Source organism: Callithrix jacchus, chromosome 15, assembly GCF_049354715.1.
Source record: "Callithrix jacchus isolate 240 chromosome 15, calJac240_pri, whole genome shotgun sequence".
Lineage (NCBI taxonomy): Eukaryota > Metazoa > Chordata > Mammalia > Primates > Cebidae > Callithrix > Callithrix jacchus.
Genome location: NC_133516.1, coordinates 15,340,655 through 15,367,928, shown reverse-complemented (window position 1 = coordinate 15,367,928; position 27,274 = coordinate 15,340,655). Strand labels below are relative to the sequence as shown.

At 43.8% G+C, this 27,274-nt stretch overlaps 2 long non-coding RNA genes across 2 annotated transcripts in view; one reads left to right on the top strand and one right to left on the bottom strand.

Annotated features, from left to right (window-relative positions):
- Nucleotides 1–8,641, top strand: part of LOC128929703 (uncharacterized) — a 149,539-nt gene extending 140,898 nt beyond the window's left edge. The window contains exon 5 of the long non-coding RNA XR_008476689.2: nucleotides 8,081–8,641. This is a non-coding gene — a long non-coding RNA (uncharacterized LOC128929703). The remainder of the gene's footprint in view (nucleotides 1–8,080) is intronic.
- A 15,346-nt stretch (nucleotides 8,642–23,987) lies between these two features.
- Nucleotides 23,988–27,274, bottom strand: part of LOC144579498 (uncharacterized) — a 28,839-nt gene continuing 25,552 nt past the window's right edge. Inside the window, exons 2-3 of the long non-coding RNA XR_013527190.1 lie at nucleotides 25,453–25,532; nucleotides 23,988–24,110 (exon numbers count right to left, since the gene is read on the bottom strand). This is a non-coding gene — a long non-coding RNA (uncharacterized LOC144579498). The remainder of the gene's footprint in view (nucleotides 24,111–25,452; nucleotides 25,533–27,274) is intronic.

The window sequence follows — 27,274 nt, the reverse complement described above, 5'->3', positions numbered from 1 at the left end:
GGAACCAGTAATTCACAAAATCCACAGGTAATCTCTTTTAGGGGAATGGTTTTCACCTCTTCCAACATTTAGATCCATCTTTAAATTTGAGCTTCTCCTTCCTTTCCCTGACAGCTGATAATAGGAATCAAACTGGCCACAGGGCACGGGGCAAGGAAGAAAGACCAGTATGCTTCTAGAGAGTCATCGGTGTGGTTCTCTAGAGTGCCAAGAGGCACAGTCACATACAGTTCTCTGGCCAGGCAGGGCTGGTACCCACTAGGCATGCACCTGGCCCTGCTGAGGCAGCGATTCACATTTCCTGACTTGCATTCAAAAGGTTGTTCTTTCTGACCCAATTTGGTCATTGGCACAAGGGCATCACCGCCTCTTGCCTCGTTCCCTTTCTCATTTCAGTCTCCTCCCTCCCCTGACACTGCTCCTTCTTCCTGCCCCAAGAAAAGCGGTTAGGCCTCCAGAGGCTGGATGGTGCATAGCAAGCACAGTACCTGTTCTATGAAAAGAATTCTAAAGCTTCCCCCAGCTTTTGCCTCGAACTGAACCATGAGCTCTGCAAGGCCCCCCCAACTACCCCCAGGGATCGATGAACTAAAAATAGCCGAGGCTTGTAAATGAACTGGAACCTCTTTCTGCTGTGTTCTTAGCCCTTCACAGTCGTGGCAGGGACACAGGGAGGAGAGCAACCCAGAGCTGTTTATTTTCCTAGCCATGCCCTTTGGGAGCGAGCGCCCCCACACCTGCTGCTTGGTGGATCAATGATAGCATTTCCACCCTCTAGCTTCCATCTCCTGTGAAGTACTACTTGTCCTGTCCTGGGACGACACTTGGCATTCCTCCTGGAGGAAGTAGATTTTGAGTTGCATTTCAAAGGAAATGTACTGTCACACCGATGTGCTCTAAATTCGTGATCTCACAGGGCAGTCAGGAAAAGTCCCATTCCCTGCAGCTACAGTTCTCCCTGGGAACACTCCCTGCCTAGCATGGGGACCATATCCACCCATCTATCCTCTAATATATTTTTTTAATAGAGCCCTTTAGGTGCTATATATCATGTAAAATATTGCCGGGTACTATGTATGCCAGAGGCTTGGATGGAGTTCACAGATGAATTAATACGGTTTGTTTGTAATTCCTCATTTGGCCTGAGAGATGTGGAATAGGGGAAATGTGTTCTCTGGGTCTTTTGGATACTGCCCGAGAGTAGGCAAGGTCAAGAGCACAGTGAGAAGGAGGCAGCCAAGGACGTCTCCAGGGCCTTGGGGAAGGAAGGCATTTCCCTTGTGGTCCAGAGTCCCTAGGAATGGTCTTGGCTCCTTCTCTTGTATGCTGTATTTTGGCAACCAGTAGGCACTCCTTACAGGGTAATAGAGTATAGTGGTTAAGAGCATGTGGTTTTTGGAATCAGGCAGATGTGGGTTCACAACCTGCCTTATGCCACTTGCAGGTGACCCCACTTCTTTAGGACTATGATTCTTCATCTTCAAAACAGGGTTAATGACAGAACCTTTCTGATAGGGTGATTGTGAGGATGCAATGAGACTATGTGTCTAAATCAGTTGTTCTCTTGCCTGGCACAGAGTAAATAATAAATGGCATTATTTCAAAATATAATGTATTGGCCTGGAGTGGTGGCTCAACTCCTGTAATCCCAGCACTTCGGGAGACCAAGGCGGGCGGATCACCAGAGACCAGCCTGGCCAACATGGTGAAACCCCTGTCTCTACTGAAAATGCAAAAATTAGCCAGGCGTGGTGGCACATGCCTGTAATCCCAGCTACTTGGGAGGCTGAGATAGGAGAATCACTTGAACCCGGGAGGTAGAGGTTACAGTGAGCCAAGATCGCACCACTGCACTCCAGCCTGGCAACAGAGAGAGACTCCATCTAAAAAAAAAGATAGTTTGTCACAGTTCCCACCCATAAGGAAGGGCATGCCATGCCATGTGGGGAGGGGCCGCGGGGAAACATCAGGAGGCAGAGGGAGGGTAAACTGGGCAAGGGCTCTTATTGTGGTTTCATAGGAAGGAATAGGTCAGGCAGAGGAAGCCAGCTCCAGATTGACTGGTTTAAATAATTCCTCAAGCTTCCATCCTTGTCCCATCTTCTCAAATCTCAAAATATCTGCCTTTCTCTATACCATTATTGGCTTAGTATTTCCCGTTAAATAGATGACCCCTACACATATACTTTTTAATTTTTAAAAATATTGAAAAGGAAGCTCTTATGCAAGAGGGAAAATATGCGTATGAAAATTAGGAAAGATTCTGGACCAGAAAGAAAGGGTTGCCCCCAAGAGGGAAAGGGCAGGGGTCAAAAAGACCAGGAGCATGAAAGGCCTGCAGCAGGGGAAGGAGAGAGAACAGGGGAGGGGCAGGGGGCAGCCTGGAGAGAAAGGAAACTCCCTCTGGGAGGGAAAGCTCGCTGGGAGGGCATAGAAGAAAACAGAGAGGGGTTCTAAAGGACTGTCTGGGGAGAGAACCCTAGGCACCGAGAGACTGTGGGATGCCAGTATGGGGAGCTGCGAGAGAGCTATGGGACAGCCACAGGCTGGGCACTGAGGAGGGACCACAGCAGGGCAATGTGGCCAAGTGAAAAGAATTGGGGAGCAGGTGCAGGACACGTGCCCCACAACAGTGAGCTATGGGGTTATCTTCCTGGGTCTGGCCCAGAGTGAGGTGGTACTGCCAGCATCCAAGGAGAGATATGATATGTTGGCATCCACATTTCATCCTCAGGGACATATGGCATTAACATATCCCAAGAAACCTCTGTGTCATCAGGAGGAGGGCCGCTCAGTGTAGACAGAAGAGGAAGCAAACCTCAGTCCTGCCCACTCCCAGCACCACCGATGGGGGACAGAGGGAATGCTTGCCCTGTTGGTCCTAGAACGTCCATGAGGACAGGAGCTTGTCCTATTTCCCACCTTCTCTCCTGTACCAGTGCAGTGCCTGGCACACAGCATGAGCTCAAAAAACACTTGTTGAATGAATGAGTGCCTCAGTGGGTGGGCAAAAGGTGGCTGTTTCCCATATGGTGAAGATGGCAGTCAACTTAGCCCAATGCCATTAACCTTTGGGTTCTGACAAGCACCTGCTCAGCTGCCAAGCTCACAAAACCCTTTCGATCCACCTGTCTCAGGGAAAGAAGCCTGTACTGGGCAGAACACAGATTTCACTCCACAGGGAACACAGCACCTTGGAAAGTGCATATCTCTCTTCTAGCTTGACATATCAATCTTGGAGACAAATTCATTCTCAGTACTTTGGCAAAACCAGGCTTCTGAGTCTGCCAAATTGATACTAGGCTCTGTACCATGAACATTATGAAAATAATGGTAATAAAGCTGCTAAAATTATTGAGTGTTTATTCTGTGCCAGGCATTGTATTACAGACTTAACATATACTCTCTGACTTAATCCTGACCGTCGTGTGTGGTGACCCCATCAGAGAGGTGAGGTTCTTGCCCAGGTTCACACACTGGTAAGTGGCAGCATTGGAATGCTGGCAGTGGGGCACCCCGGACCTTCAGACATCAATCACGTTTGTCTTCATTGTCTGTAGTGAATTTCACCTGGGACACCCCCTCTGGAGTATATGTCTACCCAACTAAAAAGTTTTGCAAGGTAGTGAAGAGGCCCTGAACTGGAAGACAGACACCTGGATTTGACTTTCTGTCTAAAATTGATTGACTGTATAGCTTTACTGATTGTATAGCTTTGGGCAACAAGTCAGTCAGCTTCTTGAGCCTCAGTTTATTTAGTTGTCAAATAGAAGTGGCAATATTTGCTCAATGAATGAATGAATCCTCTACCTCATCCCTTTTGCAGTTTGTTTTTTTTTTTGAGATGGAGTTTCGCTCTTGTTGCCTAGGCTGAAGTGCAATGGCACAATATTGGCTCACCGCAACGTCTGCCTCCTGGGCTCAAGCAATTCTCCTGCCTCAACCTCCCGAGTAGCTGGGATTACAGGCCTGCTTCATCATGCCTGGCTAATTTTGTATTTTTAGTAGAGATGACGTTTCTCCATGTTGGTTAGGCTGGTCTCAAACTCCCAACCTCAGGTGATCCACCTGCCTCAACCTCCCAAAGTGCTGGGATTACAGGCGTGAACCATCACGCCAAGCCCCTTTTGCCGTTGTTAAATCAGATACTGTAGATGGCAACACTGCAAAATACAAAGCACTGCTTGTATCTGAGGGATTGTAAGTACACAGCCTCAAGCAGCTGTTGTGATTGCTTTGGTTGTAAGGGAGCAGCGTTGCCTCTTTTTCCTTCTGCTTTCAGCCCTGGCTCGGGATTTGTCTTTCAAAGGGGTCCCCAAGGTAGTCTGTCTCAATGAGGACTCCAGGAGGAGTCTGAGTCAGGCTACCCCAAGGAAGTGAGGACCATAGGCCAGAGACGGGGAAGCAAAGAGGAAGAAGACATTCATTCTCCTTCCGAGGCAAGGGTGGAAAAATGGAAAACCCTCCCAGAGAAGGGAATTCCCTAGGTATTTCTAAGTAGTTGACTGCCCCCGGCAGGGCATGGGGGGGCATCTCCCTCACTGGCCCTCTCTGTAGGTAAGCCCTACTTCCTCATGTTAGGGCTCTTTCTGCTGGTGATGATGAGACATCTTGATTCTGACCCATTGTGGTTACCGGCTGAGTAAGACAGCCTGAGATGCTGCCTCCCAAACAGAAATTATCCTTAGGTTTCCTGAAATGCCAGCCTCAGGGCTGGACCGCAGAGCCTGGCATCCTCCCTCAAGCTGGAGGCCAAGTTGCCCTTTGGTGACCTGGATGCCAGTCCAGCCTCTGGTCACCGCCTGTATGTGTCCACTGGGCCACGGGAGCTCATGTCATTCCCTGAAAAGCCCCAGGCCTTGGCCCTTCTCTTCAGGAAGGCAATCTTCACCCGGGAGAGGACAGAACCATCACTCCCTCATCTTTTGGGTGGAAACTTCAGGCTTCTTAGAAGCTTAACTTCATCTCTTGACCTCTCCAGCTGTTTTCTTTTTCCACTTAAAGGGCGAAAAATCTATTGCCAGGCTATTTTAGGTGAACTCACTGAAAAAACGAAAAGGCGAGGGGGAGAAGAAAATCAACTTTTGGACGTCACAGCTATTTTTAGCTAGATCTCCTCTCCCTCCGGGACTCAGGCTCTATTTGGGAACCTTGTGTTTTGGTGGGAAGCCAACCTTGTGTTTTTTCCAGAGAGCAATCCTGGGGCATATGGCAAAGGCTCCTGGTCCTCCTCACTGCTTTATGGAGAGCAGTTAGTGACAGCCTGCCGTCACTTCTGGCTTCCTGCTCGCAGGCCTCTGGCAACTCTGTATCTTTCATACTTTGCAAAGCACTTTGCAGTTGGGACGACTGTCCTGCCTCTACAGGCTTCAGACACATCAGAAAGAGCAACTTTTAGTAAATGAATGAGTTTGTATCCAGGTCACATGTGTTAGGAAGAATCCTTCATTGTTTGCTATCCTAAGAATCCTGGTTAACCTCAGAACTAAAATCATGTGAAAGGTTGTCTGATCAAGGACCCTCGGTCCTAAATACAAAGCCAGAAAGTCATGCCCATTTTCATTCAACTAGAAGCAACTTGGGTTTTGAGATGTTCCATCATGAAAATTGGGGGGAACCAAACATAAATAAATGGAATTGAAATCCAGGCCAAGAACCAGATGGAGGAGAGCTGAGTTGAGGTCGGGGGGGCCCAGCACCAGCAGGGGTGAGATTCGGTGTGAGGAGAAAATCAGGGATGACGAAATGGACCATGGAGAGACCTGACATCTGGTAGTCCCACTTGCTCCCAGAAAGAGCCATCAAGAATGATGAAATTCTGCTTCTCAATATCTAGTTTAGAAGTTGACGGAGTTAGATATTTTTCTGAGACTCAGATCTTATTCATCAGTATGAGGGGCAGCAGATAGAGTACTCAGAAATGCTGAATATTTGGCCAAAGAGGGCACTATTTCTTGGGATACATGTGCAGTTTATTTTTCTTTTCTAAAATGGAAGTAGGCTGGGCCTGATGGCTTATGCCCGTAATCCCACACTTTGGGAGGCTGAGGCAGTACAATCAGTTGAGGCCAGGAGTTCAAGACCAGCTTAGCCAATATAGAGAGACCTACCCCATCTCTAAACAAGAAGAAATAAAACAAAAAAGCCAGATATGGTAGTATGCACCTCTAGTTCCAGCTACTCAGGAGGCTGAGGCAGGAGGATTGCTTGAGCCCAGGAGTTTGAGGCTGCAGTGAGCTATGATTATATCACTGCACCAGCCTGGGTGAGAGAGCAAGACCCTGTTTCAAAAATGAACAAATAAATAAAATGGAAATGGCTTTTTGTTCTGACTATAAAAATAATTTGTGTGCATCATGAAGAGAGTGAAAATCATCCCAAGCCCCACCACCCAAAAATAATCACAGTTACTGTTTTGGGGAGTAACATCAAGACGTGTGCTTAGATACACACGTCTACAACTGTGCCTAAATGCATTCACAGAATTCTTCAGGGATGGCTGTGCCTTTATTGTGAGAAACCCATTATCTGCTTTGACTAAATAAGACAAGTAGAGGGGCCTAGGTTACCAGCGAGGGCCAGGGGGACACGTTGGTTTTCCTTGATACCATCAACCATGCTGCAGTTGGGGGGGAAATGGCCTGTTTATCTAGAGGGAGCTACTTTCTTCTGGAGACACATTGATCCCAATTCAGGCCTCCCTCAGTTCTGTGTCAGATGAGACCCCGTTCTTGAACTGGGTGGCAGGGGGTACTTGTATTTAACCTTTTGCAGTGGGGGCTGGGACCCACTCCCTTACTCAGATGCTATAACACAAGATGGATGCCACCCTGGCACTGGCCTGGAGGGCACCAGTGGCTTCAGAGCTAATGCCCCTGAGGACTGAAGTGGCCATGATGTAAAGGCCCTGCTTTACCACTTACACTAGTTGCCCTAGCAATGGAGTGGGGAAAGGCTTCGGGCAGAACTGTGCTCTCTCATGAGGCTGGTGTTTATTTCTCGGAGCCATCCTCTGGCCTTGGGTCATCCGCTCATGGTAATAGTTAACATTTGTTAACTACCTACTTTACCTACAGCATCTCATTTAGTGCTCACAAAAATCCTATGAGGTTGTGCTATCCTCATTTTACAGCTAAGCAACTAAGGCCCAGAAAGCTTAAGTGCCTTACCCAAAGTCACACAGCTGGGAGAGATGTAACCCCAAGACCACATCCACACAACACCAGAGCCCAAGCCCTAGTCACTGTGTTATTCTAGCTGCCTCACATTGACACACAGTATAGTTTGTGAGGGTTAGTCTTCTGTGTTGATTTAAGGAGGCCATAGCATGCCCAGATTAAACATTGTTTCTGGTGTGTCTGTGACGGTGTTTCTGGATGAGATTATCAATTGGATCAGAAGTCCAAGGAGAAGACACCAGCATATTTGGTGTCTGTTAAGAGCCACTTCTTGGTTCAAAGATGGAGCCTTCTCCCTATATCCTCACATGGTGGAAGGGCAAGGGATGTTTCTGGGGTCCCTTTTATAAGGGCACTATCACATTCAACCCTCATGACTTAATCACCTCCCAAAGTCCCCACCTCCTAATGCCATCACATGGGTGACTAAGTTTGAATGTACAAAATGTGGAGGGACGCAAGCATTCAGACTATAAAAATTATTGACAAAAAGTTACATAAAAGGAGCAGATAAAGGCATGCTCAAATTTACTCAAGCTAAGTGAAGTGCAGCTAAAACTACCACAAGGTACCATTTTTCACATAATTGGTTTGATACGACTGTAGGTAAGGCTGCAGAGAAAGGGAAATTCTCAACATTGATACAGGAATGGAAGTTGGTATGAGCACTATGAAGGGCAATTTGGCACCATCTACCAAGATAAAATGGTGAACCCAGTAACGCCACATCTAGAAATATACCTTATAGACATATTTACACAAATATAAAATAACACATTTGCACAAATGTAAAATAACATATGCACAAGGTTTGTGGCACTGGTGTTAATAATTATTAAGTATATGGAAATAACCCCAATGTCCATCAATAGAGGACTAACTAAATAACTTGTGTTTTACAGAGAATGCTGAATCGGTGTGTTTTGACCTGGAAAAATATTCAAGATATGTTAGCTGAAAACGAGGTCAGAACTGTAAGTATACTCTAAAACCTTTTGTGTAAAAATAGGGCAGGGGAAATATGTTTATATATTCTCATATATGCTAAGGAAATCCTGGAAGACTACACAAGAAATTGATGGCAATGGTTACCCGAGGTGGGGATGAGATTGTATGAATGAGGACTAGAGGTGGGAGGGAGATGTTTGCTACATATATGTAAATACATTAAATTTATAAACCGTATGACCACATTACATACTCAAAAATAAAATGAAAAAAGAAGTAAATCGAGAAGTCAGGCCAGGCACGGTGGCTCATGCCTATAATCACAGCATTTTGGGAGGCTGAGATGGATGGAGCACTCAAGATCAGGAGTTCCAGACCAACCTGGCCAACATGACGAAACTCTGTCTCTATAAAAATATAAAAATTAGCCGAGTGTGGTGGCGCTTGCCTGTAATCCCAGCTACTCTGGAGGCTGAGGCAGGAGAAGCACTTGAACCCAGGAGGCAGAGGTTGCAGCAAGCCGAGATCGTATGATTACACTTACGCCTGGGTGATAAGAGTGAAACTCTGTCTCAAAACAAAATAAAACAAAAAAGAACAGAAGGCCCAGCCCAGCATCATTCACACAACCCAGTCATCACTGCTAGGCTCTGGTGGCAACCTAGTGAACGCAGCACTGCCCCTTACCAGTGACGGGTGCTGAACCATGCCATATATAACTAACAGCCATATGTTAAGTTTGTGGGAAATAACATAATTAAAAATTTGGAGAACCTGAGGCAAGTTTTTGCAAGGGAAAAATCATAAGCTCATTAATTTTCGCAAGTGATTAGAGTGTTAATTAAATATCTTGTTAATGAAATAGTTTATTTTTTGAAAGAAAATTGCCAAGAGGAAATAAGAAATAGTGTTAGCCTACCATTCTTCTCAGTGAACATACTCTCTGTGAGAATTTTTTTTTTATTACCCTCTTAGGATTCTTCTACATTCTGATGAGCTCCAAGTGAGTCTCCAGCTCTTTCTCCATATTTCAGACTCACAACAGTCTACTGGACATCTCTCCCCAGATCCCTCTCAGGCCCCTCAAACTCAGTCTGTCTAAAGCTAAACTCAGTACACATCTCCAAAGCCTGCTCTCCATTACCGTAGGTGGTACGAACATCTACCCAATTCCCTAATTAGGAACCTAGAGGGCATCCCATTTATTCTTCCTTCTTCCCTGTCTTCATCAATCACAAAATCCCAAAGATGTTACCTCCTTAGTATTCTTTTACATATTGATAAATTCCCTTCTTCCTTTTTTATCCTATTACCATCACCATCACCTCCATCCCTTTCCAACTCTCTCTCGTGCTATTATAAGAGCCTCCTAAGCAGTCTTCCTGTCCCCAGCCTGTCAAACCCATCCCTCCAATTCATCCCAAATGATCCTGAAAAAAATAAGCCTAATTTTGCCACCTTTCAATTGCAACCTTATAATGTCTCCTCATTGTGCAAAGGCCGAGGTCCAAGTTCCTTAGCGTGGACTCTAGGTAAGAGTGACCGTGCATCCCAGTATCCCCAGGACAGCTCCAGTTTATCGCTGTTGTCTTGAGGTCCCACTGCCTAGCATCCTCTCTCACTTCAAAGTATCCTGATCTGGACAGCAAATTATTTGGTCTCCCTAGTCCTAGGATCTTCCACAATTTGACCCTTGCCTGCCTCTCCAGCTTCATCTCCTAACACTTTGGGTTCCAGAATGCCAAATTGCGGATCACCCACCTCCATATACGCCATGGTTTCTAATCATTATACTTTTCCTCCGATTGTCTCCTCTGCCCAGAATGTGAGAGGACCTTCCCCTCCTTTACACTCTGCCTTGTTCACTTATACTCCATCTTGCCCTTTACGAATAAGCTCAGCATCACTCTTCCAGAGAGACTTCCAGACTGTTCTTTGGGTAGTTTTCCATCTCTATATGTCTGTTATGTCTTTAGCAAACTTGGTATGTTTGGCTGTGTCCCCACCCAAATCTCATCTTGAATCTGTAGCTCCTATAATTCCCACATGTCATGGGAGGAACTGGGTGGGGCATAATTGAATCATGAGGGAGAGGGTCTTTCCTGTGCTGTTCTTGTGATAGTGAACAAGTCCCATAAGGTCTGACGGTTTTATAAAGGACAATTCCCCTGCACACGCTCTCTTGCCTGCTGCCATGTGAGATGTGCCTTTGCTTCGCCTTTGCCTTTCACCATGATTATGAGGCCTCCTGAGCCATATGGAACTGTGAGTCCATTACACCTCTTTCCTTTATAAATGATCTAGTCTCAGGTATGTCTTTATTAGCTGTGTGAGAATAGACTAATACAAAACTCTACTCTCAAATTCAGTAAACTGCATTGGAATTATTGATCTGTGGATCTGCCTCCCCTCACTAGATTATAGATTTCTTGATGGCAAGAACTTTGTCTCATATATTTTTATACCCCCAGAACTTGAAAAGTTTCTAGATTCCTGGCATGGCAGGTCACAAGAGTGAAAGCACCATGGCAGAAACAAACTGGCTGCCTTTGAGGAGCAGAAAGAAGGTCTGTGTGGCTGGAGCATAGTGAAGAGGAGAGTAGAGTCCAGGACCAAGTCAGAGTGGGAGGCAGCAGCCAGACCATGTCAGGGCCTCAGAGCTCAGCGAGGCGCCCTGTCCACCCAGACCATCAAGCAGTGTGCTAGAGAGAAGGGCACGTGGGATTTGAAGTCTGATGTATTTGAGTTAGACAATTGGCTTTCTTACCAATTAGATAACTTTAAAAATGTCTCCAAGCCTGTTTCCTTGTCTATAAAATGAATATAATAAAATTATAAATTTTATTATAATATGACAAAATTATAAATTTTATATAATGAAATTTATATGATAAAACTGAAATGAGTCATAATTCGATAAAATATGTTAACCATCTAGCATAGTGCCTGGCAAATCCGAGCTGTTCATTAAATAAGAGATTTTATGACCACTTCTCAGCAGAAATGGACAGAAGGGAGCCTAGTTCTAGAAGCTCTGAGTCATACCTTCAGAAATTGGTGAGCTTCCTATGTCCTGAAAAGGACTGAGAGGTGGCAGCAGACAGGAGACCCTAAGGTCAGTTAAGTGTTTCAACTCTGCAAAGTTCTGCAAAAGCAATTCTACATTGCAGAAGTCAGCATGCTTCAGGCAGAGGCCGCCTCATGCCCTGCCTGATCAGAAACGTGTCCCTCTCTTCTTCAATAATAAACTGACTATTCAAGTATAATTCTGATTTTTATCGTGAGAATCAATAAGACAACAGGACCTCTTTGAAGAACTTTATCCTGTGGCCATGTTCTCTTGCCTGTGGCCATATGAGATGTGACTTTTCTTCTCCTTTGCCTTCCACCATGACTGTAAGGTACACATCCTTTCTCTCTCATGAGGTCCTCTTGAGAAAGCCTCCACTGGTGCTCAGGTACACATCCTTTCTCTCTCATGAGGTCCTCTTGAGAAAGCCTCCCCTGGTGCTCACCATCCTTCCCTCTGGGGAGACACCTCATCACCCACAAGTTACCTCTGAAAGCAGTAATTTCTTATGCCAGATATTGCTGAACTTCCAGGAGTCCCCACTGCACAGCTTTCATTCAGTCAGGCAGGAATGAGGTCAACACTGGTAGGGCAAGAAACCAGTCAGAGGGAACAGTGACCACAGCACTGGGCAGGACCCTGCAACCCCCATGCCCAAGTGATAGTCCTTTAGTTACTGGATTGTGAGGAGGTACTGGGGAACTTGCCAGGGTGGCTGGGGTGCTGAGAAAGCACTTAGGGGGCCATTTACCAACCAGACAACAGTTTAGCCGTCAGTTGAGCCTCAGTGTGTGTCTGCTGCACACCAGATGGGAGCAGATAAGTTTGTTCATCTGCAGGAATTCTATTGAGCAGTTATCATTGCTTCACTTCCCACACGCCCATGCCCTTTCCATCCAGAGTAGGCAAAATGAGCCTCTAAAGAAATATGGTGTGGTTGAAAGGTGTCCAGATGGAGAGGCAAGACCTCTGGTCCTGTTCTGGGTTTTGCTTTTTACCACTTGTGCAACAGTAGGCAGGTTAACCTCCTCATCTGTAAAATAAGAGAGTCATGCTCACTTAGTAGAAATGGCATGAAAAAGTCAAATATGAGAATACATATAAAGTGCCAACAGGAGGCCTAGCAGCTAAGTGCTCAAGACATTGCAGCTTTTATACCTGTTCTCTCTAGGAGCTTGAGAGCAGATTTCCTTGGGTGCTATCAGCCCTCCAAAGGGAAGTGGAGTCATGGAAGCTACCCTCTGACTTGCATTTGGGAGGATATAGTGCCTAAAGTCAACTGCTGGGTAATCTCAGGGAGGGGCAATGAGACAGGAGAGCTACCAGAAGCTGTCTACAGCATCCTTCTTCACCCCACCCTCCCAGCCCCCAGGGGAGGCACCCACAAATTCCAGCTTCTGTGATCCATTTTGAAGATGAATTGTAGGGCACCAAGCAGGGGTTTAAGAAGTGGAAGAGCAATGCTTGATGACTCACTATCCAAAGACCATGAGGCACCTGGGGGGGCAGAAGAGGGCTAGAGGGATTGGTGCCCACCTTGCTGCTCCATCTCAGTTTTCCTTGCCTCCCACTCACCACTGTGTTTGGGCGGTTTAATGGGGTTGCCATGGGAACCTACATGATGGAAAAAACATAAGCAGTCTGAAGACTTGGGTTTGTGAATAGCCAAGGCAATCTTAAGCAAAAGGAACAAAACTGGAGCCATCATGCTACCCGACTTCAAACTATACTACAGGGCTACATTAAGCCAAATAGCATGGTACTGGTATAAACACAGACACGTAGAACAATGAAACAGAAAAGAGAACACAGAAGTAAGGCCACACACCTACAACTATTTGATCTTCAACAGATCTAACAAAAACAGGCAATGGGGAAAGGATTTTCTGTTCAAGAAATGGTGCTGGGATAACTGGCTGGCCATATGCAGAAGGTTGAAACTGGACCCCTTTCCTTATACCATACACAAAAATTAACTCAAGATAGATTAAAGACTTAAATGTAAAACCAAAATCTATAAAAATTCTGGAAGACAACCTAGGCAGCACCTTTCTGGACGTGGGAACTGGCAAAGATTTCATGACAAAGATACCAAAAGCAATTGCAACAAAAGCAAAAACTATCAAATAGATGGGATCTAATTAAACTGAAGAGCTTTTGCACAGCAAAGGAAACTATCAGTAGAGTGAACAGAATGGGAGAAAATTTTGCAAACTATGCATCTGACAAAGGTCTAATATCCAGCATCTATAAGGAACTTAAACAAATTTACGAGAGAAAAACTAGACAACCCCATTAAAGTGTGGGCAAAGAGCATGAACAGACACTTCTCAAAAGAAGACACCATGTGGCCAACAATCATATGAAAAAGCTCAACATCACTGATCATTAGAGAAATGCAAATCAAAACCATAGTAAGATACCAACTCACAACAGTCAGAATGGCTATTATTAAAAAGTCAAATAACTGGCGAGGTTGCAAAGAAAAAAGAATGCTTACACACTATTGGTGGGGATGTAAATTATTTCAACCATTGTGGAAGACAATGTGGTGACTCCTCAAAGACCTAAAAACAGAAGCACCATTCAACCCAGCAATCCTATTACTGATATATAACCAAAGGAATAGAAATCATTCTATTATAAAGACACATGTGTTTATTGCAGCACTATTGACAATAGCAAAGACATGGAGTCAACCTAAATGCCCATTAATGGTGGACTGGATAAAGAAAATGTGGTACATATACACCATGGAATACTATGAAGCCATAAAAAAGAACAAGATCATGTCATTTGCAAGAACATGCATGGAGCTGGAGGACATTATCCTTTGCAAACAAACTCAGGAACAGAAAAACAAATATCGTATGTTCTTACTTATAAGTGGGAGCTAAATGATGAGAACACATGGGGAATGACATACACTGGGGTCTTTTGGAGGGTGAAGAGTAAGAGGAGGGAGAGGATCAGAAAAAGTAACTAATGGGTTCTAGGCTTAATACCTGAGTGATAAAATAATCTGTACCACAAACCACTATGACATGAGTTTACCTATATAACAAACCTGCACATGTACCGCTAAACTTAAAAGTTAAATTTCAAAAAGATGCTTGGGTTTGAATACTGGCTCTGCTGTTTTCTGTCTATATGACCTTGGCCATGCTATTTATGCCTATTTTCCTCCCTTGACAACCTTCATTTCCTGAAAAATAGAGATCCTGCCTACCTTGTAGAGTTGTGAGCTTTGCAAAATATGTACATGAAAGCAATTTGTAGAACGCACTCTCAAAATATCACATTACAATATTTTCTAATGTAGTTGTATTTGCTTAATGTAACCTGACTTTCTCTAGACTATCAGCCAGTGAGGTACCATTAGCAGCTGCTATTCGTATTTCATGGGCTGCTGCTACCTTGCAGCTCAAGCTGGGCCTTGCTGTCTGTAAAGAACCCCTTAAGGACTTCTCATACTCCCTGGGGACATCCAGCAGACACCTCACACAATCTGACTTCATGGGCACAACTCTATACTTCATTCTGTACCTACATTCTCCTGAGCATGCTTCATTCCTCTCCTGCTCTATGGTTGCTCCTGTGGGCATGCTGCTAATGCCCAAAGACGTCCTGGGTGCCAGGGCAGTGCCATGCCCTCCTCCACCCCCACCCCATCACCTACCCCACATCACCTACTGTGTCCTTGGAGCCAACAAAGTCCTGCTTAGAAACAGCTTCTGTAGTTCTTGTCTTCCCAGAGCTCCAATCCCTGGGTAAGACAGGGCACAGATGTCCATCTGCCCTGCTCATCACTTCTCTCTCCGCATCAGAGCCTTCAGCGCAAACCTTCCTTCTCATCAAGCCAAAATTAAAAAAAAAAAAACCTTAGGCAAGTGAATTTCACAAAAATTAACTCTTCCATGGACTGTCCACAAGTTACCCAGACATGCTCAGAGAAATTTGGATCTCATTTAGATTGAAGGTGGTGTGCATGCTACAATAATACATATTATAAGTCATCATTTTTTTTTGTTATTGCAAGAAGCACCACCCCTGCCTGTGGTTTCTGAGTTTAGTTCATGTGGTCCTGTTGGTGGACTCCCCATACCCCATTCCCCTGATGTGATCAAAGAGGCAGCTCTTCCAGGTACCTCTGAAGGGAACCCAGGCGTAGGGGCCTGTGACAGATAAGGGTGGCTCCAGTTGTGATGGGAAGGGTCATTCATGTCAGAATGTTCACCACCAGGGAATTTTAACTGAAGTCAAAGGGACCAAGATAAAGAATCCAAAGAAGCATGGTTATCAGGACAGTTTTGTGTAGGTCATGGTTTCTTTTTTTGACACAGGGTCTCGCTCTGTCACTCAGGCTGGAGTGCAGCAGAGGGAACAAAACTCTGCAGCCTCGATCTCCTTGACTCCAATGATCCTCTTGCCTCAGCCTCCTGAGTAGCTGAGACCACAGGCATGTGCCACCACACTTGGCTAATTTTTAAAAATATTTTGTTGAGATGGAGTCTCACCATGTTGCCCAGGCTGGTCTCAAACTCCTGGACTCAAATGATCCTCTCACCTCAGCCTCCCAAAGTGCTGGGATTACAGGCATGAGCCACTGTGCCTGGCAGGTTATGGTTTCTTAAACCGCAGGCTAGATCCCTTTAGTGTGCAAAATAATTTTAGTGGATTGGGACCAGCATTTAAAAGATTAAATAGGATAGCATATAAATATTAAAGTGCATTACCCATAATAAGGTGTTAATAAGATGGCTAATTGTTTCAAGACATTTTTATTTCTGTTATGTCATACATGGAGACTGAACTACATAAAATTGCTATTTAGTTTTTTAAAAAAGAAGTCAAGTATCTGCAGTTTCATTTGGTTTACCTTAATAGGGTATTTGTGTATTTGGCCATAATGTGAAACATTTCTTTCTATGAATTACAATTTTTCTGAAATGTGACAAAGACTGTTAATTTGGAGTCAAAATTTGCATTTCAGTTCAGGAGAGCTCCTTCCTACTGTGTCCTCCTTCAGCTACATTTCCTGCCTGTGAAAGGTGGGGATGATCCGCCTACTTGAGCAGACCGATGTTGAGAGGTGTAGAAGAGAGCACATGTGCTGGCACATAGTAGATGCCATCCTGGCTAAGCACCGTTTAGATCTGGGAGAATAGTAGATACAAAGTGTGTGTTTGTCAGGGATCTTCAGCTGCAAATGATAAACCCAAAGCAGAGGAGCTAAAGCGAAAAATAGGCATTCAAGAGTGGGGTGGCCTTGGCATGACAGGATGCAGGGACTCAGATGATGTCACCAGATCTCTGTCTCTCCCTCCACCCCTCAGCTCTACTCTCCTTTAAGAGTGGTGTCTCCTGGCCTGGTGTGGTGGCTCACACCTGTAATCCAGCACTTTCGGAGGCTGAGGCGGGTGGATCATCTGAGGCCAGGAGTTCAAGACCAGCCTGGCCAATATGGTGAAACCCCATTTCTACTAAAAAATACAAAAATTAGCCAGGCGTTGTGGTGCATGCCTATAGTCCCAGCTACTAAGGGGCTGAGGGCTGAGGTGGGAGGATCACTTGAACTTGAGAGGCAGAGGTTGCAGAGAGCCAAGATCACACCATTGTACTCCAGCCTGGGCAACAGTGAGACTCCGTATCAAAAAAAAAAAAAAAAAAAAAGGCGTCTTCTTACACCACAGGGGGAGAGAGGAGCATTGCTGCCCACAGTTTTGAGTCTATATCATGTCACCCCAATAATGACTCACAGGTGCTCCCAGGGGAAGACTCTGAACCAGATTAGTCCATGTGCTCTGCCATGAGCATACCTCTACCACAGGCAGATGGAAGGCACTGCCTGGGTGCCTCGCCCTGCCTGTGGTCAAAGACTGAAATGTTGCAGTTGAAAGTCCTAGCAGAGGGTGGGAAGAAGTTCCCAGAGAAAGAGAAAGTTGTTATGACCAGAAGTAGGGAAAGGGAAGGAATCCTACGCAGACCAAAGCAGCAGACATCCACCACAAGATGAGTAAGAGGATCGAAGATGCTGGTGTCGGGAGTCCGACACACTATTTCTGACTATGAATGTCTAAACTGTCTATCCACCTAATGCGTAGAGCAGGAAGGGTGAGCAAAGTGAGACAGGTAACCCATAGGGTAGCTCATATGCTCTTGTGTGATTCTCTGGTCACAGCAGTATGGACCTCAAGGCTGAAATACGACCAACTGAGGATAGGAGCTAGTCACAAGAACATATCCATTATCAAAAGATCCGAGAAGAGATGGGAACCAAGAAGGTTTGGAACTGCCTGGAAATTTACAATGCTCCTGAGAGTAGCACCATGAAAAGGGGATAAACCCAAGAGAGGAAAAGACACGGCAGTCCCTAGTCAGACAGAGAAAACGGGAGGAGTTTCTGATACAGATCATAAAACTGGCCCAACCAGGAATGCAGTAAGATGGACACTCATACTACTCAGATCTGTGTCAAATGTCATTTGGCTAAAAGCAGAGCATCTAACACGTTCATAATTTGCCTTGCTATTGTATCTTCTAAGGAGTAAAAGAAGTTGAGGATGAAACTTTTCTAGACCAAATTCCAACCAATAAGGAAGCTAAGATGGTGGTGTACTGGGAGGAGAGGGGCAGGTGAAAAGAAAACTTTAGGAAGAAATTTCCTGGTAATCATGTAGTTAGTTCACAAAGACAGGGGGAAAAAAGCTAGACAAAGTCAAAGATATGCCCTGAACCAGCAACAGCAGATGTCAGAGCATTTGCAAAAAAAAAAAAAAAAAAAAATAGAAGCAACTTCATGGCTAGGAGAGGCTGGAGAGAATTGGCAAGCTCCCAAAAATACAGTTCTGTTGGTGGAAGTAGAAAAGGTCCTTCCGAGGAGAAAAATGGTGGGGTCTTAAGGCAGAAAGGGTGGAGAGGTCACATAAAGGACTGGCTAGTTTTCTTTTTACAGCAGAACCAAGTGTTTTCTTAAAACCACTGTTATCTTGTTAGCTCCCCAAGTATTTGGCTAAAACCAGTGACAGTACTGATAGCTTGATCTCTCTCTCTCTCTCTCTCTCTGTGTGTGTGTGTGTGTGTGTGTGTCACACACATGCATGCTCTCTAACAACTGTATTATCTGTTTCTCTAACTTCTCTTTCAATTATATTGACAGGCAACTTGGGCAGTCACTAATTTTGTCATCTTAAGGCTACCATTCAACATATTCATACTAAAATACATATGCAATCTGAAATTCAAATTTAACTGAACATCAACATCTGTTGTTTCTGTTTTTGTTTATGGAGTTTTGTATGTGTGTGCACTAAATCTGACCCCATCCTCGCCTACAGACCCTGGCTATGGGAGGCTAGGACAATGGAGAGGACACTTAGCAGTGGATGTGGCAGGGGGTGAGGAGCCATCTCCAGGTTCTGAGGATCTCAGGACTCCAAAAAGTGGGTGGCTGTAGCTCCCCCCTTTGCTGCAGCCTCCCCATTTCCCCTGGCAGGTCCTCTCTCACACTCTGAGCCCAGTCACCTGTGGGAGAGGAGGAACTTCTTTCTCAAAGCCGCTCTTTTAGCTACACAACTCCTAGTAGACTGTCTTATTTTCTTGTTTACAAGCAAATAAAAGCCATGTGCTTTTACTCAGCTCACAGAGCAGGGGGGAGTTGCTTCCATCCCCTGCCTTGGAGCATTTTCTGTCTGGGACCTCCCGCCTCTCCTATTATTAGAGCCTCTCAGAATTCTCCAAGCCAGGCCCTTCTTTTCCAGGTGGTAAGAAGGTACCACCCCCATCCAACTCTGCCTTCTGTTCCTCCAGCTACTTCACACGGAGCCCCTGTTCCCTTCTTTCGGGCTTTTCTTGAAGTCCTTCAATGCTTATTGTAGCTTCCCTTTTAGCACACCGATTTGCTGGAGTTTTCAGGAAATAAACTGGGCATTACTGGACCCAGTGTTCCAGGCAAGGCCTTTGAGGAGGAGGCCTCTGTGCCTACACAGACAGGTCTACCATTGACAGTGATGGGGCTTCAGAGAAGGCAAAACGCTACTCCCCGGCCCTTGGTTTTTGGCCTCCTCACCTGTATAACTCCTCCTTTCACCAAGTGTCTATGAACTGGAGTTGTTTTACGTCAATAATCTCTGTTCCCCCTCTTCCAATCAAATTCCTTTGAGTTGATGGGTACAGCTAGGTATTTTTGGGGGGGCATCTGTGGAATTCATATATACAGGTTCCAAATTTCATGAACCATTTTCTATTTCCTTCTGAAAACAAATATTTCCCATTCAGACCTAAATTCAAAAGAATGGATTCTGTGAAAAACAAATCAAGAGACTTTTATTACGTACCGAGTTAGTAGAATGGTGACAGTCACTTACTCCTAGGAAAGCACTGTGTGTGTCTGGAAGAAATATCTTGATGATGATAAGCGAGGTCAGCTGGAATAGGGGTGGGTTTCGAAGGCCCATCCAAATATCAGATGATTGTCACTCTATTGCCTTTTAAGAAAGGTAAGTGGATCTAGGTGGACAGACCTTATCTGTTTTCCTTTGTCTCAGGATGAACATTAAGTGAGTGAAACTAGGAGCTTTTTCTTATAAGAGTAGTTAAAAAATATGATGGGGTGGGGGTGGTATCTAGGAAGAAGGAAAGAAGAACCAGGGGAAAAACTCCTCCAGTCACACGGAGGCTTCTGATTTAATACACACCAGAAGTGGTTAAGAGATGTATTTACTAAAGTTGTTTGCAAAATCTTTCTTCCATCTTCCATGTGGGATCTTCAGTATAAGTCTGTATTACTCTCAGTGCTTTGGAATGAACTAATTCTTCTTAGGGGACACAAAGAAATGCTGAATTCAGCAAATGGATTCTACAGGGAACGAAGAAAATAGGCCAGAGCAGGAGGAATAAGGGAAAGGTGGATCACACCTATGAACTGCAATCCGTGTGAGGGTGAGAAATGTTATGCAGCTGTTAAAAATTGCATTTTTGGGGAATTTTTAACAATATGCGACACGATTTATGCAAAATTAACTTAAATAACATGGTTTAAATTGTACATATTCTATGATCCCAATTATGTAAAAATTAGAGAAATGACTAGAAAGAAATGTATAAGAATGTTCACCGTGATCAACTCAAGGCGATGGAATTACGATTACTTTTTTCTAATGCTTTATGCGCTTATGTACTTTCCAAGCTCTATACGATGAATATATATTACTTGAAAATTAGGCTTCTTAAAAATCCCATTTGATCTATAGAAACATTTGGTCCTATTTTCACTTCCATGTCTCTAATGAAATCTGAGGGAACCACAGTGGCCCGGGAGAAAGAAAGGGTGAGACAGAAGTTGAGAAACCTTAATTCTGCTGGAGCTGCTGATTCTAAGGGGCAAATAGGCTGTCTAAGAATATAAGACAGTGAGGGTACTGCCCTCAGATAACCAGGGCTGGCTGTGCACCTGTCAGGCCCACTGCAGTGAATGGTTAGAAACTCACATGGAAGGTGATTACTGGTAACCAGTAGATGCAGAGGAAGACCATGGATGTGCTTATGGGTCTTGGCAGTGACTCTTTTGTCCCCATTTGAATAAGTAGTTTTATTTTGTAGAATGTCAACTTTTATTTTAGATTCAGTCGCATTTATGAAGGTTTGTTACACATATTGTGTGATGCTCAGGTTTGAGGTATAATTGATCCTGTCACCCAGCTAATGAGTACAGTACCCAAGAGTTAGTTTAGTTTTGTTTGTTTTGTTTTTGTTTTGAAACAGAGTCTCACTCTGTCACCCAGGCTGGAGTGCAATGGCGTGATCTTGGCTCACAGCAACCTCCACCTCCCAGGTTCAAGCCATTCTCCTGCCTCAGCCTCCCAAGTAGCTGGGATTACAGATGCATGCCACCACACCTGGTTGATTTTTGTATCGTTAGTAGAGACAGCATTTCACAATGTTGGCCAGGCTGGTATCGAACTCCTGACCTCAGGTGCTCTGCCTGTCTTGGCCTCCCAAAGTGCTGGGATTAGAAGCATGAGCCGCTACTCCCTGCCAAGAGTTAGTTTTTTAGCCCTTACCCTCTCCCTCTCTTGATCCTCTAGTAGTCCCTAGAGTCTATTGTTCCCATCGTTATGTCCATATATACTCAGTGTTTAGCTCCCGTCTACAAGTGAAAATATGCAGTATTTGGTTTTTTGTTCCTGGGTTAATTTACCTAGCATAATGGCCTCCAGCTGCAACCATGTTTCTTCAAAGGACATGATTTAGTTCTTTTTCATGGCTGCATAATATTCCATGGTGTATAGAAACTTCATTTTCTTTATTCAGTCCACCATTCATGGGCATGTAGGTGGATTTCACATCTTTGCAATTGTGAATTGTGCTGTGATGAATATATGCATGCATGCATCTTTTTGGTAGAATGATTTATCTCCTGGATATACACCCAGTAATGAGATTGCTGTGTTGAATTGTAGTTCTGTTTTCAGATCTTTGAGAAATCTTCAAACTGTTTTCTACAGTGGCTGAACTAATTTACATTTCCACCAATAGTGAATAACCATTCCCTTTTCTCTGAAGCTTTGCCAGCATCTTTTATTTTTTGACTTTTGAATAATAGACATTCTGACTGGTGTGAGATGGTATCTCATTGTGGTTTTGATTTGCATTTCTCTGATTATTAAAAATGTGGAACATTTTTCCACATGTTTGTTGGCCACCTATATGTCTTCTTTTGAGAAGTGTCTATTCATGTCCTTTGCCCACTTTTTAATGGGATTGTTTTTTGCTTGTTCAATTGTTTAAGTTCCTTATAGATTCTGGATATTAGACCGTTATTGGATACATAGTTTGCAAACATTTTCTCCCATTCTGTAGGTTGTCCATTTACTCTGTTGATAGTTTCTTTTGCTATGTGGGAGCTCTTTAGTTTAACTAGGTCACACTTGTCAATTTTTGTTTCTGCTGTAATAGCTCCTGAGAACTCAGTCATAAATTTTTCCCCAAGACCTGTGTCCAAAATGCTATTTCCTAAGTTTTCTTCTAAGATTCTTATAGTTTGAAGTCATACATTTAAATCTTTAATCCATCTTGAGTTAATTTTCATATAAATTACAAGGAAGGGGTTCCATTTCAATCTTCTGCATATGCCTAGCTAGTTATCCCAGCATTATTTATTAACAGGGAGATCTTTCAGCATTGCTTATTTTTGTTGACTTTGTCAAAGATCAGATTGCTGTAGGTGTGCAGCTTTATTTCTGGATTCTCTATTCTGTTCCATTGGTCTATGGGTCTGTTTTTGTACCAGTACCATGCTGTTTTGGTTACTGTAGTCTTGTAGTATAATTCAAAGTTTGGTAATGTGATACTTCCCGCTTTGTTCTTTTTGCTTAGGATTGCTTTGGCTATTTGGGCTCTTTTTTGATTCCATATAAATTTTAGAATAGTATTTCCTTGTTCTGTAAAAAGTGACATTGGTAGTTTGATAGGAATAGTATTAAATCTGTAGATTGCTTTGGGCAGTATGGCCATTTTAACAATATTGATTCTTCCAGCTTATGAGCATGGAATATTTTCCATCTGTTGGTATTATTTATCATTTCTTTCAGCTTTGTAGTCCTCCTTGTAGAAATCTTTCACCTCCTTGGTTGGATGTATTTCTAGGTCTTTTTTTCGTTTTATAGTTTTTGTAAATGAGAATGTGTTCTTGATTTGGCTCTCAGCTTGAACATTATTTGTGTATAGAAATGCTACTGATTTGTGTTTCTTTTTTTAATCCCCCAGAACATTCCTGAAAATGCTACTAATTTTCTGTACATTTATGTTGTATTCTGAAATTTTACTGAAGTAATTTGTTAGTTCTACAAACGTTTAGGTGGAGCATTTAGGGTTTTCTAGGTATAGAATTATATCATCAGTGAAGAGAGATAATTCAACTTCTTCTTTTCCTATTTGGATGCTTTTATTTCTTTCTCTTGCCTGATTGCTCTGGCTACAATGTCCAGTACGATGTTAAATAAGAGTGGTGAGAATGAGCATCCTTGTCTTGTTCCTGTTCTTAAGAGGAATGCTTCCAGCTTTTTCCTGTTCAGTATGGTATTGTCTGTGGGTTTGTCATAGAAGGCTCTTATTATTTTGAAGTATTTCCTTCAATGCCTAGTTTGTTAAGTTTATTTCTGGGTATCATAAAGGAATTTTGGATTTTATGAAAAACTTTTTCCATAGCTACTGAGATGATCATGTGGTTTTTTAAAATTCTGTCTATGTGGTGAATCATATTTATTGATTTGCATAAGTTGAACCAACCTTGCATCCCACAAATAAAGCCTATTTAACCACGGCGAATTGAGTTTTTGATGTGTTGCTAGATTCTGTCTGCTAGTATTTTGTTGAAAATTTTTGCTTCTATATTCATCAGGACTATTAGCCTGTGGTTTTATCTTCTCATTGTGTCTTTGATATTGGTAGTGACTCTTGATAGAGACTTGCAAAAGTTTGTCCCAGCCAAGTTCAGAACAGGGATCCAGGGAGACAGTTCAAGACAGGGGAACAGAGGCTAAAACCTAAAAATATAGTCAAAAGAAACATTGGAGGATATGAGAAGGTTGTGAGGTTATGTGGGTGTTCAGGACTCATTCACTTTCTTTAATAATCATATATCTATCCATTCCTTCATTCATCCAACAAACATTTATTGGGCTTTCCAACCTAGGTACTAGAGATACAAAGCAAATAAGAGATTGTCCACACTTATTGGATTATGCCACATCCTTTCACCTTGGTGGTACAAAGGTCATGAGTACACTAAGGATTTTTATGGTCTTGATGAGTTTGTGGATAAAGCATGTCAGTGACTCCAGTGTAGGGGGGCTGGGAAAGGGTTTGCATCCATCACTGTCCTTTAGATCATTCACATCTTGTCCTGCTGCTTCCTGCCACACAGAATTAGAGAAAACAAGCATTAAGGAATGTCAAAGCTAGCAAGGGCCACAAAGTTTTCCCAACCTGACCCTGAATTGCATTTCCTCAGGACTGTGTGCTAATATCAGTATGGATCTGCCCAGGATTATGTCCAGAAAACACAATTTAATGAAAATCAATGAATGATTCCTGGCATATATATGTCAAGCTCTAAAGGTAACAGTCTTTAAGTCCATTATATCATGTAGTCCTAACATGACAACAACAAGCTAGTCAGGGATTGTCATTCCTGTTTTACAGATGAGAAAACAGGCTTGGAGAAAGTAAGTCCTCTGCCCATCACAAGTAAGTAACGAACTGAACTGGAAGATCAGCCCTCCAAGGGAAATGACCAGCCCATGGCATGTTCAGAATGCAGGGTATGGATGTAGAAGAACACGTAGGTGTTGTAGGTAGGATAAGGCTGAGTGTATTAGTTTCCTATGGCTGCTGTAACAAATTACAACCAAACCTAGTACCCTAAAAACAGAAGTTTATTGTCTCATCATTGTAGAGACCAAAAGTCCAAAATCAGTATTACTGGGTGGAAATCAAAGTGTCCACAGGGTCACAATCCCCCTGGAGGTTATAGGGGAGCATTTTTTCCTCGCCCCTTCCAGCTTCTGGTGGCTGCTGGCATTCCTTGGCTTATGCCTATATCACTCATTCCAGCCTTCAAGGCCAGTGTCTTCAAATGGCCTTCTCCTCTATGTGTGTCAACTCTCCCTCTGGCTCCCACTTATAAGGACAGATGTGATTTATTCAGGGTCCACCTGGACAATCTAGAATAATCTCCTCATCTCAGAATTTTTAGCTTCATCACCGGCACAGTGGTTCATGTCTGTAATCCCAGCACTTTGGGAAGCTAAGGTGGGTGGATCACTTGAGGCCGGAAGTTCAAGACCAGCTTGGGCAATAGTGAGACTCCATCTCTACTAAAAAATAAAATTATAAAAGAAAACTAAAATTTAAAATTTAACTTAATCACTTCTGCAAAAACCCTTTTTCTAAGTAAGGTGGCCTTTACCATTACCATGATTTGGACCTGATCGTTTTGAGGGGCGTTACTCACCCTGCACTACTGGGCTAGGGGCTTGCACACTACAGCAGCTTCTTCTGCCTCTAGGTAAGTGTTCAGTTAGAGATTACCATATTTGAGAAAAAGGAAATATAGTGACAAAACAATTTTTGGGAAAGCCACATGAATGAGGGTAGGACTAAGACAGTCTTCCTTAAATAACATGTTTGGCAATTGCAGCAGCCCTAAGCCAATGTATTGGTTCTGTCTTAAATCTGCTGCTTCTTGCCATGCACCTGCAGAGTTGGCTCAAATTCCAGACTCTTAGTCTCTTCTCTCCAACCAAATCCAGGGAAAATGGGCAAGCTCAGCAATCCTGGAAAAACAAAGTGGAAAAAGTCCCTAGAGATTAACTCAGCCAATACCCTCCTTCACTGATAGACAGCCTGGGGCTTAGTGAAACCAGGTTTACTGAGTTCCCTTCCCCCAGAAACAGGTACTTCCATTACTTGAGTCTGTGTGTTAAAAAAAAAAAAAAAAAATCAGCACAGTATCTCCCAATGAGGCCTTCAGGTCTGGGACACAAAGATCAAGGCAGAGTAATCAGGATTGATTGAATCTGTGGAAATAACTCAGGATAGAGAACTCAGCTCTGTGGTTCCTCCTTGCCTATCCTTTTTGATCCTAGCTATGGCTCTTTCTGCTCATTCTCCCTGAGTCTCTGGTCTACCTTCTCTTCACTCTCCCCATTTGATTTTGCCACTGCCTCCACTCTCACCCTCTTCTTACTTCCGCCACCCCTCAGTGCTCACAGCCCAAGTAGCACTCTCTCCTCTCCCCACTCTCCCTTCCTCTCCCACTTCTTCCCCAGCCCATTCTATTCTGAATTCCTTGGCAACAGGCCTTCCTATGTCAATATCAAGGGCAATGTAATAGAACAGAGAAGAATAGTGACTTTAGGGGGCAAATAATATTCTTGCCAAGTTCAATGCCTTGGAAACTGAGAGAGCATAGGGATATGAGGGAGGGAGGTTTACCTTAGCTGCTCTGTCTGTGAGTTTCTTTTGCACGTATTTCATTGTCACCAGAATGAAGAGTAAACATCTGGGCATCCCTTGTATAAATAACTATGGCTTATGTGCATAGACAAAACAAAGCCCCAGAGCTGGGGCACTTGAGTGGTCAGACTGACAGCTAAACTCCTGTCAGAGCTCCAACATCATGATTAGCCATGCAACTTTTGGACTTACCTTTGTGCATCTTTGAAAATCACAGAAATAATATCTACTTTATACGATTTTTGTGAAGCATAAATGTGGTAATGCCCATTGAAATCGTTTAGCACAGAAATTAGTGCTGTTTTGTCAGTCAGTAAATGTCACGGAACTGATGATATCTGAGTCACTTCCTCTGTGAAGACGTTTCTGACCTCCTACTCCCAGGTGAACTGACCAGTTTCCTTAGTGCACCCTTTGCATTACCCTCCTCTGCCCCCATCCCCACGCCTGCCTCTCTCTGGAGACTCTGGGCCTCTCCAGGACACATGTGCCTTTTATTCATCTTTGTAATCTCAGGGCCAAGTATAGTTAGTGACTGGCTCGTGGGAGATGCCGTGCAATACTGAGTAAATTTATTCGAAATGGTGAGGATTTTGAAGCATAAGCCTTTCAGGCCTGGATTGCTTTTTATTTATCAGCCCCGTTTCTGTCTCCTTGTATTGATTGAGATCAATGGCAAAACCCATTGAAAGGCATCTGGCGATAGTAGCCCCAGGAGGTTCTGTCGGCTCTGGTCCACCCCAGGCAGACAGGCCTTATTGAGAGAGATCAAACTCTTTAGTATGCTGGCAGTTCCCAGATTGCTTCCCTTCTCAAACTGGCATGGGGGTGTGCCATTCGATCCAGTCATATCATTCATATTGCTGAGATCACAAAGGCTCAAGTGAGAGCCATGCGCCTTTCTGACATTTCCACGGGGGCTGCCTCCCAGGCTCTTCTTCAGCTGGGGACCATCTTCTCTGGCTGCCACCAGAGTCCTGTCTAGATGTGATGGGTAGAAGTGCACCCCGGGGTCACATCTAGACAAGAAGAGTTCTAGGGTCTGGAAATACCGAAAGTC